This window comes from Rutilus rutilus (assembly GCF_951802725.1).
Source record: "Rutilus rutilus genome assembly, chromosome: 4".
In the NCBI taxonomy this organism is placed as follows: domain Eukaryota; kingdom Metazoa; phylum Chordata; class Actinopteri; order Cypriniformes; family Leuciscidae; genus Rutilus; species Rutilus rutilus.
Window position 1 is genome coordinate 50,914,296 of NC_140212.1, and position 10,237 is coordinate 50,924,532.

Consider the following 10,237-nt stretch of genomic DNA (forward strand, 5'->3'; position numbering starts at 1 on the left):
ACTTAATGAGCCTTTCATTCAGGTGTGTGACTGAGCCACAAGAAAGAATGCAAGGACAATATATATATATATATATATATATATATATATATATATATATATATATATATATAATTGGTTCACAGTTGTTGTTTTTTCCACAAATTGTGCTTGCAAATTGTATAATATCCAAGGTAAACATTTCTAGTAATTGTGCAGTTAATTGTTCTCATACTGTGTTTTCAGATTTGGAATATATTCTCTACCCAAATGTGTCACTAATAAAGCATAATCAAATTATTTAAAGAGAAGGCTTATATTGACCTTTTAAGATTTTGTTTACATCTATCCTTATGTGTGTGTGTATATATATATATATATATATAATTTTTCTATTTTATTAAAAAGGTTATACAATTACAACAACAATCAAAATTGTAACAATATTTCCAGTGTAATCTTTCTTTGTAAAAACTAAAGTATACATTTTATCATACGTAATTCAACTCATATGAGCAGAAATTGGCAACATTATAAGCTTATTTGATGTGTCAGTATTTTGCAGTAAAAACTTTATAATCTATCTGATTTTTACTCATCTCAGTATAGCAATAGAGTTTGGTAAAAGCTGTTCATTCATTCACACACAGAAACGCGATTCATTTTTAAACAATATTTTTGCCCGCTGTAGCTACTAGGGGTGGGAATCACCAGAGGCACCACGATACGATATTATCCCGATACTTAGGTCACGATACGATATTATTGCGATTTTAAACATATTGCGATATTCTGCAATATATTGCAATTTATTCCCTTTTTCCAACTTCAAATTATGTCCGCAAAGGAAAACTGTCAACATCTGTGTGTTCATGTCACATCAATTTTAATAATCTGCGTTAATAATCTGTTACACAGAACTTTATTATATTAAATATTAATCAAAAATGATTCACACCTTCACAAAATCCAAACATTCAGTGTAAGAGTAAAACAATGACATAACATTATTTATAGTAAGTTTATTTGATTCGCATCTTATTTCGAGTTTTGACCTCGACAACCCAACTGCATTTACCGCAAACAGTCTAAACTAAAAGATTGTTTTGGTTGAATCGGTCAAGGAGTAGTTCGCAAATCGGACGCATTATTAGCGGACTTGTACAACGTGTGTGATTATCCCGGCAGTCAGGACATCGCACAAAATTTGTCAACACAGAAAACATTTCATCATTGGATTTTGTTTTGTTTATTGAAAGTGTTTTTCATGTCAGCTGAATGTGCGGAACGCTCTTCAGAGAAGATAAGGCAACATAAAGATCATGATAACTTTATACCGGATAAATATCGGCCAGGCGTTTTCGAGATGGAGAGAGCTGCGCGACAATCTTGGACTTGACAGAGACTCTGCTCTCGCGAGTGTATTGATAGACAGGTAAGCAAATATTTTTTTTATTGTACCAGTATCATAATAGTTACAGTTAAAATGATTTTAACCCTCTGAAGTCGGCAAACGCGTGGGCGCCTTTTGCTGGATTTTCTCCACATTGTAGCACTATAAACTTAAATTACTCTGTCATTTATGGTCATGCAGAAAAAAAGAAATATAAAAAAGAATCTGTGATATTTCTATGTTTGTATGTGTCCACTTACAATCAAATCAAAACATTGTGCTTTTGTGAAATAAAGAAAATAAACAGGGTGTGCCTCTCCGTCGCTTTTTTTTCTTGAGCACGTCTATAAACTGAAACAAAACTCAGCGAATACTTGTCACATATTTATGAGCCATATACCTTTATAAACATTTAAGTGTGTACTTTTAATAGATATGAATTACACCACATGCCTGTAATAATATAGCATAACATTTCACGTTCCTTGCAGTTCATTAATTATGATGACATAAAATAATCTGATCAGACATACAGGTAATACAAAAACGAAATTACCTCATCCGTGATCATGATTCATTGATTCCATTTAGATACATCGCTAGCTGGTGAAAACGCATTAAAAACGACATCTCCCATCGTCTCCTTCATAGCGTCACCAAGCTTCGCCTTTGTTATTGTTGGAAACTGCGCCCTCTTGTGGTCAAAAATTATCACATAGTGGAGCTTTAATTGAATGTGATAAGTTAGTAATGACAAACTGATTACAAAAGTAAACATATACATATTGTATACACGGAGGAGTTGGAGAACCAGGGTGAATTTGGGTAGAGCTTGGTACAGTTTGAAAATATTCAATAACAAAATGGTGAATCCAGTTCCTTTTTGACACAAATTTAGAAAAAAATCCAATTTACCAAAAAGAAATAACTTTACGGTACAGTTAACCCTTTTGTTGTCCTCCTGGCTAAAACAATTTTGACACTTTTTTCAGAATATTTTTAGCATTTTCTTCAGTCTTCTGGCACTTTTGTAGACGTTTTTGTTTCATTTTTTTGTTTTTATTTTTCTGATGTTTTTCTTGTTCTTCTTCTTTTGCCATTTTGTCGCTTTTGGTTGCTTTTTTCAAAATATTTGTCACTTTGATGTTTTCGACGCTTTTCCCCCACTACCACCAGTATATACACACACCACTAACATGAAATTATGAGTAGTTTTACACTTATTCTTGTAATTCATGGTCAATAAACCATACCACATTGTTGAGTTTAAAAAGCAGAAATATAATTAATTAATAATTTATTAATAATAATTTATACTCTTTATTGATCCCCAATGGGGAAATTACAATTTACACTCTGTTGTTATTACACACTACACACAGGTCCCTAAAATATGCTATAATATTAAATAAAACACCCACAATTCAATAAAAGTAGTGGAATGTCTGTAATTTTACATGTGAAGAGTGTTGTATGTATGTACCCATGTTATTTTTGGGCAATTTGGTTGAAAAGAATCCATATTTCTGATATAGAAACTTTAAAAACAGGTCAAATTTGACCCGAAGACAACATGAGGGTTAAAAAAATGTAGACCCTCTCAAAACACAACCACACACGTCTGTCTCTGTAACGTAGAGTTTTTTCTCCGTGCCTTCACGCCCTGTAACGTTAGAGAGTCAATCACAGACATTAGATATTGGTAGAAGCATGATGCATGCTGATTGGCTTAATGACGCTGAGACGATTTACTCCTTAGGTATTGAACTTTGGTATTTAATAATGACAAGGCATTTTTAAACACTCCACACTAAGGAGGAGGAGGAGAACTTCAGCAAAGTCCAATCTGAGTGACTCTGAGTGGATATTTGGGTTTTATGTAACAGCATTGGGATAGTTGTTTGAGTAGAGTGATAGATATTGACAGAGTGATGAAGAAGAACAGGTCTGATCTTCCATGTTTCAGAGTGTTTCTGTTGGTATGTTACGGTCCGGTTAGTTTCACCGCTCAGTTAACCAGAGCATCACTGCTGTTGCTATGGTTACCTGAGGTTTTTAAATACCTTGAGACCAGCCAATCACAGACCAGTGTTTCCTGCGACGACTGTAAAATGATCTCAAATGTCTGTCGGATCAAATTAATAAAGTGTGATAAACATTTTGACTCTATTTCTTTTAAAGAATAAAATCATCATTTATAGGTTCCCTGTAGGGTTCTTTAAATTCAATTTAAGATTTCTAAATGTAAAACTTTTAATAGGACACAGAATGCAGCTTATTAATAGGGCTGGATTCTTGGAAATCTGTTTTCATTTAAACAATCCAGTATAGATTCATAAAATCGAATTATTGATCTCTGTGTGTCTCATATGAAACTAGAAGACTTAACTTATTGCGATTGGTTTAAAGAAATGCCAATAACCCAGAGCACGTCTTCCTCCCATTCCCGAACGCTATGTGGCCTCACCAGACCTTATTCCAGCGTGCTTTGGAGGAGGGTCTGACATGTGAGACTAACCTCACGGTCATACAGGTCAAAGCTAAACTACTGCTATAATGATCATATTTACTCATTATTAGGGGGGTCAAGTTTGACTTTAATTTGAAAATTGATCAAAACAGGGTTTTTGATTATCAAAATCAGAAGCAGGATTGGAGATTCCCCCAGAAAACGTTTCTCTCTCCATCGCCTACTGGTGCACATCTGAACAACAACTGTGTAGCTTAGCAGCCGGTATAATGCAGCTAGAGACACTTTATTTTGAAATGATGCTACAACACATTCCCATTCAAATTGATTGAGTTGACTGTGACATCACAGGTGTTCATGGTCCTCTGGTCCTCACTGCATTTACAACCAGAGCTGTTGTCCCAAACTGTTCTCTAAAAGTAACTTTTGGTGATTAAACTACAAGATCAAACAGAAACAGTCATTACATCACAGAGGGAGCTGTTTCCATGATTTACACATTTAACATATAGAAGGTGATTACATTTAATTTTCTTATCAACATCACACTAAATAGAACTATAATAAAACACATTTGATCACCACACTCTCATCGACAAACCAATCAGGTCTGGCAGCTGCCCTGGGCTGCCATCCATCAGGCTTCGGAGGCTGACTTCATTGAAGCTTCTCAATTGGCTCAGAGGTGGTATGCTGCACCAATCAGTGTCCCCATCTCAGGGACCTCCAGTAACTGGGCGGGACTCCCCCAGCCAACCAATCTACCGCGCGGGTTGGCACAGCCTGCTTTGCATCTCAGATAAACACAATCAATTATTTACACACACGAGGTGGCAGCCGTAGTAACACCTGATGTTTCAGAAATCCTTTGATGCATTTCATAATTAAATAAAATGCATGTCAAATCCTAAGAGAAGTTATCTCAGGGCACTTTACAGATATAGTAGGTCTAGACCAGACTATTCTCCCCCAGAGCAAGCATTTGGTGACAGCAGCGAGGAATAACTTTACTTTAAGAAAGAAAAAGAAAGTGAGAGAGAGAAGAAAGGGTGAGAGAATGAGCCCTTTGCCTTTTTATATGATCACACATGTCGGATACTCCCACAAATCAGTGATTAGATTCTCAGGTTATGAAGTCAGTATGAAGGTCAATTTTCAAATACATACACAAATATAGCTGCAAATATGACTTAAAATATATGAGACTAAGTGAAAACATAAGTTCCATCACGAAAACCATCAATGTCCATCGCTCAACAGGAAGTTCCTTTCTTAGGCAAGTCTGTCCTGAAAAACAACAAACCCATCTGTAGTTAATGAGTTTACATCCAAAGTTTAAACTCATCAGAAGGATTGAATGTGTTCCTCATAATGACTCAGTGACACTAACAACCAACCTAACCTGGAGGTCTACACTTGATCTATCTTTAACATCAGCTGTAATAAAGAAAGATCTGACAAACTGAGTTTCTTCTTACAGACATTAGAACAGCAGCTTGTTTCTCTTCAACACATACTGTTGAGATGCAAGACCAGCTCACACAAGAAGTCAAATGATTTAGCTTTAAACTCTAAAAACACGTTTGGTTTACACTGTTAAACCATTTATTCATAAATCCAAATTTGATGGCTTGTGTGTGTCTGTACAGCGAGCAGCAGATGACGTATTAATTATAACCTGAATAACCTGTTCCTCAAAGTCAACCAGCGGCTTCTTCTTCTTCGTTGCGGGGCCTGCAGCAACAGGTGAAGGCACAGCCGTGCCCGCTGCATGAGTCATGGGCGTGCTGGAGGACAGTGTAGTAAACATGTTCTAGACAGTCCAGGTGTCGGTATGGGCGGAGAGCAGCAACAATATTAGCCCCCAGATGTTACCCAGACCACATTGTTCATTACTGATGCCTCAAAATCAATTGTTTGCACAGCGTGACCAATCACAAACATCTACCAGAGCCGCATATTTTACATAAGAAGAGCAAATTATAATCCTACATAAATATGAAGAACACAGACACGGTTTTACAGGGAAAACACAATCCAGTCGCTGATTCCTAAAATAGGAAGGAAAGCTGGCAACAAAATAGCCAATGCTGTAAATGTGTAAATCACAACGCTTATTAATATCACTTCAGTATCAGTCAGCACAAAGATCTGACCATAATTACACTTGTGCTCTCCATTATCGTTCATTGCTTTAGCCTATTATTTCAGTTGCAACCCTGGCAGTGGGAACCGATCGTCGGAGGAAATAAAATATATAAAAACATAATTTAAACTGATGTGTCACATTTGCAACACACGGCTCAAGAAGCCAACAAATAGCCTATAAGTAATTCCCTCTGCTGAAAATCTATATCTTTCATAAAAATACCCATGCTGTGATTTTGCCAATAGCTGTCAAAGAAAAAGGTCATTTGACATCAGATTTAATAAACCTGGCTGAATGTAGGGATATCCCGACATCAAACTGTCTACACCACGGAGTTTTGACCGCGAACAACGTACGTTAGGTACAGTCATTATTAGGCAAATTTACCGGAGAATCGCCTGATAAGATTAACTTTAAAGCACACAGGTTCGGTTGCGGCTGAGATAAGACCAGAGACAGATGAAATACAAAATTACAGTTTTTATTTGGGCACCATTAATAAATGTATTTAAATATACGAATCAAAATACACACAAACACACACAAATACATTCTTATAAAACTGAGTACTCAATGACTTAAGAGCAATTACACACACGTATGGTTGCCACCCACTAATAAACCAGTAAACTGAAACGGTGGATGCAAGAAAAAAAATACAAATTCACAACTCTAATCAAACAAAAGAAAACGTCCGGTTAACAACCAGTTCACAAAAACTTGGTTGACAACAAAATAATAAAAAAATAAATAAATAAAAACTACAACAAAAGAATTCTAAATGTTTAAAGCAATAGGTTCACATAAACAAAACAAGAAAGCAAAACAGAATAAGCAAAAAATAATTCAAATTATATAGCGTTTACACCACTCAAAAAGAAACCAAATCAAGATGATGACTGCTGGATGGTTAAACCATTTGATGCCTCAAAGCGATAGTTACGTTAGGCCATCGTATCGAACGTGCGGCATGCCAGACTACCAGACAGCTGATGTTGCAAGTGTCCAGCTTTAAACAGAAATAAACACAATACTACAGCAGCACGTGAATGCAGTTCGCGGCAGATTACGCATCCTATACTGCAGTCGAGCCAGCAAAGCACCGCGAGACGAGAGTCTGTAACGTGACCATATGCAGCACAATACTGAACGACAATCAGTGGTATAACAGTCAGCATATATGAAGACAGCCACAAAAGCCCAGACGAGAAACCCACTGCAATGTTTCTCCCTCCGTCTGTAACTAGAAACAAATAAAAATTTTAAATGATCAATCCAGACCCGTAGTGCAACAAACAGTAAATTAACACAACCTACCGTTTAAACTGCTTGTGATGTACAGGGCATTTAAACTCCAGGACGTAAAATCGATCGGTTACCACCTGCGTTGTACAGCAGGCTTCCTCAATCCACACTAGAGAGATACGTGGACCAAATAAGTACATAAAACCCAGTTTACTACAAACGTTCAGGAATACAGCTGTGACTGCAGCTCCTTACCAGACCAAACACTCCCGCGACACGCCGGAAATGGATGACGTCACCCGTGACTAGTAGACGCACCTTCCGACCACACCCAAAGCGATCTTTATAAGCCACGTAAAATAAGGCACGCCCCAGAGAGACATTATTCTCATTGGCTACAGTCATATGTTAACAAACTGCACATGGAAACATTGTTCGCGATGTCTGCCATCATACTCCTGTCTCTTGTCTACACCCTGTAAGTTAGCATGTATTAATATATGCATTTGAGCCGATCCGGCGTGGGAACCGAGCAGTGGTACGTCGTTATGTAGAACAGCCGGTGGTGGTTTGGGGCGAAGAGAGGGTTGGCAACGCTACCTGATGTCAGTGTGGCTGTTGTACTGCGATGCCCACCGTGTCAGAGTCGATCTGCTTTAAATAACATAACGTTAGAACAGTTCGCGTCTTGCGTCAGCACTGATCCACAAATAACTAAAGTTTGGACATGCCTGACACAGTCCCTCCGACTCGAAATAAACAATATCCCGAAGTATATGTTACTCCAGTAACTCCAACAGTTTACTGAACTGAGACCTGTTGTCCTGAGAGAAGTGATGAGCACTGAGCAGCTGATACTGAGCATGCGCGCACTTATGATACTGAGCATCGCATACCTCGAACGTAAACACAGAGGTTCTCGAAAGAGGCGTGTTCGACTCGGCTGGTCGGCGTATGACATAAAAGTATCGCGAGAGCGATTACAGAGCTGATGGCTCCACATGCTTTCTAATCGCTCTCGCGGTATTTTGATGTCATATATGGCGTGACTTCTCATGATTCGTTAATCCCGACAGCTGTAATGGTAAAAACGTATAATAGCTGTAATAGGGACGTCCCGCCACTTGGAGCAGCCATCTTGACGGAATAGAAAATGCTGCTAAACCGCCGGTGATACTACAGCTCGTCACGAAATATTCCTGTCATGCCCGAGCGATGCTGTGCAGTTGGTTGCGATCAGATACGTGATCATACAAAATGAATATCTTTCAGGACAGGACCTTATTACAGAACGTAGGGCCTAACTAGATGTACCGCGTCGCAGTACAAAATATGACCGCCGCTCAGGCCTGCACTGGCTTTCCACAAAAATAAATGACGTGGAGTAATTTGGCTGTATTGCGTGTTTATGTATATACCTAAAAAAAAGTTATAGTATGTGCATGCCTGTGTGTGTGTGTGTGTATGTGTGTGTGTTTGTGTATGTGTGTGTCTGTGTGTGTGTGTGTGTGTGTGTCTGTGCGTGTATGTATGTGTGCGTACATGTGTGCGCGTGTGTGTTTGTGTGTCTGTGCATGTGGATTTGTATGTGTGTGTATGGGTGTGTGTCTGTGCGTGTGGATGTCAGTGTGTGCATGCTTGCGTTTGTTTGTATTCCTGCATGTGTGTGTGTGACAGTATCATCCTAAACCAGCAACCCTTCGCTCAACAGCACCATCTACAGGCCGATGAGTGTACAGTCACTAAATGTGCACATAAATGAATTTATTTTATACCCCCCCATGGATGAAATTCTACAAAACTTAGCAGAGGATACCCCCAGAGGATGTCAAGTTAATCATACACATGAAATATGGTGCAGTTCTGAACATCTCCACTGAAGATAGGGGCGATTAAAGCAGAATAATATTGCATTTTCATTTTTTATGGGAGGGGCGCAAATCACAAATGAGTGATTATGGGCTAGGTTGATGTGGGCCCTTAAGAGCAACATACCATAAAAATGTCTTCATCCTCGGTGCCACGGTTCAGGTAGTTATTTAGGAAAAACTGCATTTTTTTGGGTTTGGGGGGGCCCAGCGCGGGGGGGGGGGGGGGGGGGATGTGGCCCCTGGGGACCAAACAAAATTTTTCCGTAGAAGTCTAGTGGGGCTACATGCCCACCAAATTTCATGTTCCCCGGTGCTTCGGTGTCCCTGGTATCGTTGACGAAAAATTTACGGGGGCCCCAGCGCGGGGGGGGGGGGGGGAAGTGGCCCCCGGGGACCAAACGAAATTTTTTCGTAAAATTCTAGTAGACCAACATACCATAAAAATTTCTTCATCCTCGGTGCCACGGTTCAGGTAGTTATTTAGGAAAAACTACATTTTTTGGGGTTTGGGGGGGCCCAGCGCGGGGGGGGGAGTGGCCCCCGGGGACCAAACGAAATTTTTCCATAGAAGTCTAGTGGGGCTACATGCCCACCAAATTTCATGTTCCCCGGTGCTTCGGTGTCCCTGGTATCGTTGACGAAAAATTTACGGGGGCCCCAGCGCGCGGGGGGGGGGGGGGGGAGTGGCCCCCGGGGACCAAACGAAATGTTTCCGTAAAAGTCTAGTAGACCAACATACCATAAAAATTTCTTCTTCCTCGGTGCCACGGTTCAGGTAGTTATTTAGGAAAAATTGCATTTTTTTGGGTTTGGGGGGGGCCCAGCGCGGGGGGGGAGTGGCCCCCGGGGACCAAACGAAATTTTTCCTTAGAAGTCTAGTGGGGCTACATGCCCACCAAATTTCATGTTCCCCGGTGCTTCGGTGTCCCTGGTATCGTTGACGAAAAATTTACGGGGGCCCCAGCGCGGGGGGGGTAGTGGCCCCCGGGGACCAAACGAAATTTTTCCGTAAAAGTCTAGTAGACCAACATACCATAAAAATTTCTTCATCCTCGGTGCCACGGTTCAGGTAGTTATTTAGGAAAAACTGCATTTTTGGGGGTTTGGGGGGGCCCAGCGCAGGGGGGGAG